This window comes from Elephantulus edwardii, unplaced genomic scaffold (genome assembly GCF_000299155.1).
Source record: "Elephantulus edwardii isolate Elephantulus edwardi_28Jun2011 unplaced genomic scaffold, EleEdw1.0 scaffold00473, whole genome shotgun sequence".
NCBI lineage: Eukaryota > Metazoa > Chordata > Mammalia > Macroscelidea > Macroscelididae > Elephantulus > Elephantulus edwardii.
Window position 1 is genome coordinate 453641 of NW_006400223.1, and position 6400 is coordinate 460040.

Consider the following 6400-nt stretch of genomic DNA (forward strand, 5'->3'; position numbering starts at 1 on the left):
GCATTTTGGATGACATAAAATATTTTTTTTTTTATAAAGGATTTCTTGAAGTAAAAAAAAAAGACAGGAAAAAGAAAAGTTCAAAATGGATGTCAGAAGAGTCTCTGAAAATTGCACTACAATGTAAGAGGGCAAAATAAAATGAAATCTGAAGTAAAAGAGCCAAATAGAAGACTTCATAGGGCAGCTTAAGAAGACAAAGTAGTATAACAAAATGTGCAAAAAGCTGAGGTTAGAAAATTTTAAAAGGGATAATATGCCCCACATTTCTCAATTGGAAAGAACTGAAAAACAGAGCCTGGAGCTGCAACACTGAAGAATACTATGGTCAAAATCTTTACTGATTTGGGAAACAAAAAGAAAAAGGAAGAAATTGAGTCACTACCACGAAGAATTAGTTCACAAGAAATTATTTCAGGAAGTAGCATATGATCAAGAATCAATGTACTAAAACCTACAACCAGAAAAGAATAAAATAAATTAATGGGACCTTCTAAGAATCAAATCCCTATTAAAAATCCCATATAAAAAACTCTCACAGGATAAGAGGGAAATCCACAGATTGGGGACAATATTTGGCAATGACATATCTGATAAGGGACTTAAATCTAAAATTCATAAAATACTCCAGCACCTCAACATGAAAAAGGTAACCAATCCACTTATAAAATGGGCACAAGATATAGACACTTCACCAAAGAAGACAGTCAGATGGCAAACACACACATGAAGACGTTTTCAAAATCCCTAGCTATCAGAGGTGCAAATCAAAAGAATTATGAGATATCTCACCCCAGTAACAATAGCAAAGTTCAACAGGGCGGGAACCAACAAATGCTGGTGAGGTTGTGGAGAGATTGGAGCTCTTATTCACTGCTAGTGAGAATGTAAAATGGTACAACCACTATGGAAGTCATTCTGACACGTCCTTAGAAAGTTAGAAATACCATTAGACTCAGCAATTATACTTCTGTGAATATACCCTAAAAAAACTGCAGAGCCACACCTCAAACAGATATATGCACTTCCATGTTTATTGTGGCATTATTTATGATAGTAAAGAGATGGAAGCAGTCCAGGTGCTCATCAAATCAAATGGATAGAAAAACTATGATATGTCCACACAATGGAAAACTATGCACCACTGAAAAACAATGAAATAGTAAAACATTACACAACATGGGGGTGCCTTGAGGACATTATGCTAAGTGAAATATCTCAGTCACAAAAGGATAAATACTGTGTAACACCACTGTTATAGGACAATCATGGGATGACAGTGGAGAGAGAATGGGGAAAGAGTGGATAATGAACTGCATTAGAATAGATGAGAGGAAGACTATGAAAGGAATGTGTGATCGTGCCTTGTGTGTATGAGAACAATCTGGAAAAAGGAATATATTGCAGAGTGGGCTAGAGGAAGGAAGTAGATAATGTGCAACAATGAATAGTTGGAACACAGTCACCTGGTGAACTAACTAGAAGAGAGCCATATTTGTTCCCATTCCCAGAAAAGGTGATCCAACAGAATATGGAAATTATCAAACAATATTAATATCAAATGCACATTAAATCTTGCTGAAGATTCTTAAAAGCACCTGGAACGGTACAGTAATAATTAACTGCTAGCTGTATTTGGAAGAAGCTGTGACATGAAGGATATAATTTCTGATGTCAGATGGGTCCTGGTGGAAAGGAAAGCATATCAGAGACATGATTGTTTATCTTTTATTGACTATAAAAATACATCTGATTGAAGATAGATTACAATAAATAATGGCTAAAATCCCAGCACACTTAATTGTGCTCATGAGGAACCTATTATACCTTGATGAAGAAGCAGTTGTCTGAACAGCAAGAGAACACTACATAGTTTAACGTCAATCTGTTTACTGAGCAAATAATTTAAAAACTATATATGAAGTATATAATATATGAAGAAGAATGTAGCACAGGATTGGAGGAAGACTCATCGACAGCCTACTTTGTGCAGATGATAAACCTTGCTTTCAGAAAGTGAAGAGAACTTGAAGCATTTGCTGAAGAAGATGAAAGAATACAGCCTCCAATATGTATTGTTATGTGCCGTCAAGCTGGGAAGATTTATCCCATGGAGCAGCTGGTGGATTTGAACTGAGTGCCATTGGGATTGTAGCACCATTTCTTACCACTAGGCCACCAGAGCTCTCTCTATATATCTATATAAAATAATAGACTGGAGACAAAAAAAAAGGCAAGCTTAGAGAATTGCATTGAGGATCACCCAGGGAAGGCATGTCTCTGGAAACTCCTTGAAATGGGGAAAGCTGGTAATGGAAACTCAGGATGTCCTAGTCACAGGTGGGCTCTGTACCCCAGCCCCAGGCTTTAAAATAGTTTGCTTCCAAGCTGGTGGGAGAGCCACTTTGCCTGAAGGGAATTTCAGTGAGTGACTGAGGACAGAAGGGAGAGGAGGGATCACACAGCAGTTGGTGACCCATGGAGGAGCTGGGCCAGGGTAGTAACAGCACAAGAACTAGCAGAAGCCCCCTGGAGGCCTCAGCAGGGGAAGCGGGGTGTTCTCCTCCTGGGAGAAGTGAAAGGAGCTCTTGCCTGCTTTCCTGCAAGCCTGGAGCATTGTGCAGCACTAAGCTGTTGTCATAGGAAGCACAGTCAAAGTCAGCCTTGTCTTCTGCCTGCAGTCCAGCAACAGTTAGGGAGCCTGTTGCTAGAGTTGGACCCTGAGAATCTGGGACCCTTGAGGAGTCCCAGATTGGAACTGCTGTCACCATAGATGAGGAGCTCACGGGCTATTCCTGGGAGCTCTTGGTACAAGCCCATGGGGTGGCCACTAATTAAGTTGGTGCTGCTCCCAGTGCAGGAGATCATGACCTGCTGCCCAGGTTCCCAGACACTGGGTGGCTGGCTCAGCACTGACTGGAAGTGGAACACAGAGATGGTGATCCTGGGATCCAGAGACAGGAGAGAAGGCAGGACCCCATGTGTCTTCCCAGGATCCCTCTACCTGACCCCAACCTAATCACCTGTGCAGTGAGCAAAGACAGAGAGGAGGAGAGAGGCCCAGGCCATCTTCTGTTGACCTATTGTTGCTGCAGAGCTTCCTCATCTCCCTCAAGCCTTTTCATATGATGAGATAAGAGTCCATTCATGCAAATGAGTTTAATCTCAGTTTTCTGACCCCTCCTTGTGGTGGGGCAGTACTGGTGACCTGTGGTTTCTGGGATGTGCAAGGTCACAGCTGAGACCACCAGGGCTGTGATGCCCAGACACCTCAGGAATGGGCCCTTATCGCCCCCTGCTTCACAGACACAGACACAGGCATCATGGAACACAGACCAGAGCCCCTCAGACAGCTCCTGCCTCCATACTGCTCTGCCTTCTGCCCTCGAGGCCAGGCCAGACCTCTTCTTCCTGTGGTCTCCCCAGTCTCTTCTGTACTCAAAGTCCTCAGCGCTATATCTGTCCATGGCCCCAGCGAATCTCCAAAAAAGATGATGTTTCTCCTAAATTTTCCCCTTAAATTTGATTAGACAGAAAATAACAAATGCTGAGAAGGTTGTGGTGAAATTGGACTCACACACTGCTGGTGGGGATGTAAATCATGCAACCATTATGGAAAGTAGTTTAAAGTTTCCTCAAAAATTTGTAAATGGAAATGCTATTTGGTCCAGCAACTCCACAATTAGGTGTGTATCATAAAGAAATAAGGCCTGCAACCCCAACAGTTACATGTATATTTGTGATTACTGCAGCTATGTAACATAATCACAAAGAGATAGGGACAATCCAAGTTCCCATCAGTGAATGTACAACTAAAGAAAGTATGGTACATTTAATCAAGAGAGTAATAAAAAACATTGAAAAACAATGTAAGAGTTATGAAAAATAATGTGACTTTGGTGAATGCAGAAGACATTTTGTTGTGTGAAATAAGTCAGTCACAAAAGAAAAAACTGAACAAGACTGCTATTGAAAATGCTAAAGAAAAGTGTCTACACAATCATTGTTGTATGGTACCCCAGGGTGGGAAAAGGAGGAAGAGAGTCAAGAAAAATAAACAGATAATAAACACTAAGATGTGTTAAGGGAAAGGTATTACCAAGTAAATGATGTTCTCACTTTGTTGTTGTGTACCGTAGTGTCAGAAGAAAACCCTCCAGAGGGTTTTCAAAGGCAGTTAATCCCACAGGAGGGGATTGCCCATCTTTATTTTGTGGAGCAGCTGGTGGCCCCAAGCCTTGTGCCTTCGGGGATTGCTGTGTGGCTTCTTGCCTCTAGGCTACCAGAGCTTCATACTGTTTTGTCTATCCTTCTCCCAAGAATCTGACATTGTGGGTACTGTAATCAATGTTATAAAATAAAAAGTGATTAAAAAACCAAAACACTTTGTAAACGTTCAATTAAAACCTATTTAAAAAGGCAACAACAAACAAAATCTCTGCCTAGATCAGGGTCAAGTCCAAGGCAGAGATGGCCCATCACAGATGCACTTCCTGAGCAGTCAGGGAGCTGGGCTACTTTGTCACTCACTGCCCTGGTGGCGAAGCTCTCCCTCCTCTGTGTCTCTGTCACAACACTAGGAGAAAGGCTGCTCTTTCCTCTGTGGTAGCTGTGATGGGAGAAGGCCCTTGTCCTTTCTTACAGGGTCCTGCAATGAATATATCCATCATCTATCAGTGTTTCCTCACACTTATAACCAAAATTGTCCAGACATTGTGCAAGGGTGATTTCCTCCTCAGAGTCTCAACACACAAGACAGAGTACAGGCGAGCTCTGGTGGCCTAGTGGCAGGAAACTGCACTGCAATCCCAGAAGTGCACGGTTCAAATCCACCAGATGCTCTGCTGAAGAAGGAGGAACAGTCGCCTCCTGTACCAGTCAGATCCAATTTGACGGTACATGCATAAAAAAAAAAAAGACAGAGTACAAGGAGCCAGACCTGTGTATTTCAATTATAGGCAAAGGGGCAAACACATCATTTGAGATGAATGAGTTAAAACTTTGAATTCTTGGGCCAGGTACACCTGTTGCATGGGAAGATTTCTGATGAACCACTTCACAAACAAGAAGTTGAGTAAAACATTAGGCTTCATATGTAGCTTTGGATATTATAAGGTTTTAAAAGTGAGTGGAAGAAGATGTAGGGGGAGGAACCCTAGAAAACATAAAAAGGACAGACAGATTCTATAGAGACTAGACTCTGTAGCCTGGAGTCACACAACAAAACTGGATCAAAATCCACTTTCTAGGCTCGTATTTCAGTCAAATGATAGACAGTACTGCAAGATGACCAGTAACACATAAATTGCACTGACTCTGTCAAAAGAACAACTCTCTGTGTTCAAAAAACAGCATTTGTCCAGTAGAAGAATTCGCAGAAATGAGAATTACAGGAGGCAGTATGTATCTGAACTTTTGCAAAATTCTTGTCCTCTCTCCACTCTCCACCCTTTCCCTTATCTAACCTGAACCTTGAAATGTAAGCCTGTAAGTCTTCCCCTGACCTCATGTGTGTTGTAGTTAGGTGTCACTGAGTCAATTCCAGCATACAGTGTTCAGATACGAGAAAAAGGAAGGTGCAGGATTTGATCTTGCTTGTGAATCTGTGTGCTATAGTGATTTTTAATTATATATTTGATCCATTTCTGACTGCACACATTGGTAACAACCCTCAATTTCGCCATTTTTGGTTTAGTACTTGGCGTGTAAATTTGACTAACCACACCATTGTTGTTGTATGCTGTCAAGTTGGAACCGATGCATAGCTGACCCTTCAGCAGGTTTTCAGAGGTAGTTAATCACACAGGAGATTGCTTGCCCTTCTCCCCAGAACACATTGTGGACTCAAACTACGTGCCTTTGGGGATTGCAGTGTACTTTCTTGCCACTAGGACTATTAGCATAGAGGGAGATCAGTTGGCCTAGTGGATAGAAAGTGATGTTACCAAGCCAAAGGTGGGTGACTTTAATCTGCGACTCTCAGGCCTGTTTTTAATTGGTTTTGGTCAAACATTCTTTTAGGTCCTATAGCCTGGTGTGTTCACATGCCATGCAGAGGTAACTTGTGGTTGCTGTGAAAATGAACACTGTGACACTGATATGTCAAGGCGATAATGATTACCCATGGTGGACAGTGTTTGGTAGAGCTCCCCAAATAAAACAAGCTTGGAAGCAGGAGTGGCTTCCACTTCCATAAGAGCTTGCCTCCGGAAACCCCATGAACCTGGAAAAAGGATGAAAGTCAAACAAGTGTTGAGGACTTTAGTTCATAGGGTCACTGTAAGTCGTCTACGATTCGATGGCACTTAACAACAGCAACAGGGCCATCAGAGCTCCATACTATTAGCAAGTCTATTTTATATGCATATATACTTATGGAGCAGCCCTGATTCACCCTTTC

At 41.9% G+C, this 6400-nt stretch overlaps 1 pseudogene; it reads right to left on the reverse strand.

The window, feature by feature from the left end:
- Positions 1-2330: 2330 nt before the first annotated feature.
- Positions 2331-3467, reverse strand: LOC102849898 (annotated as a pseudogene).
- Between the last annotated feature and the right edge of the window lie 2933 nt (positions 3468-6400).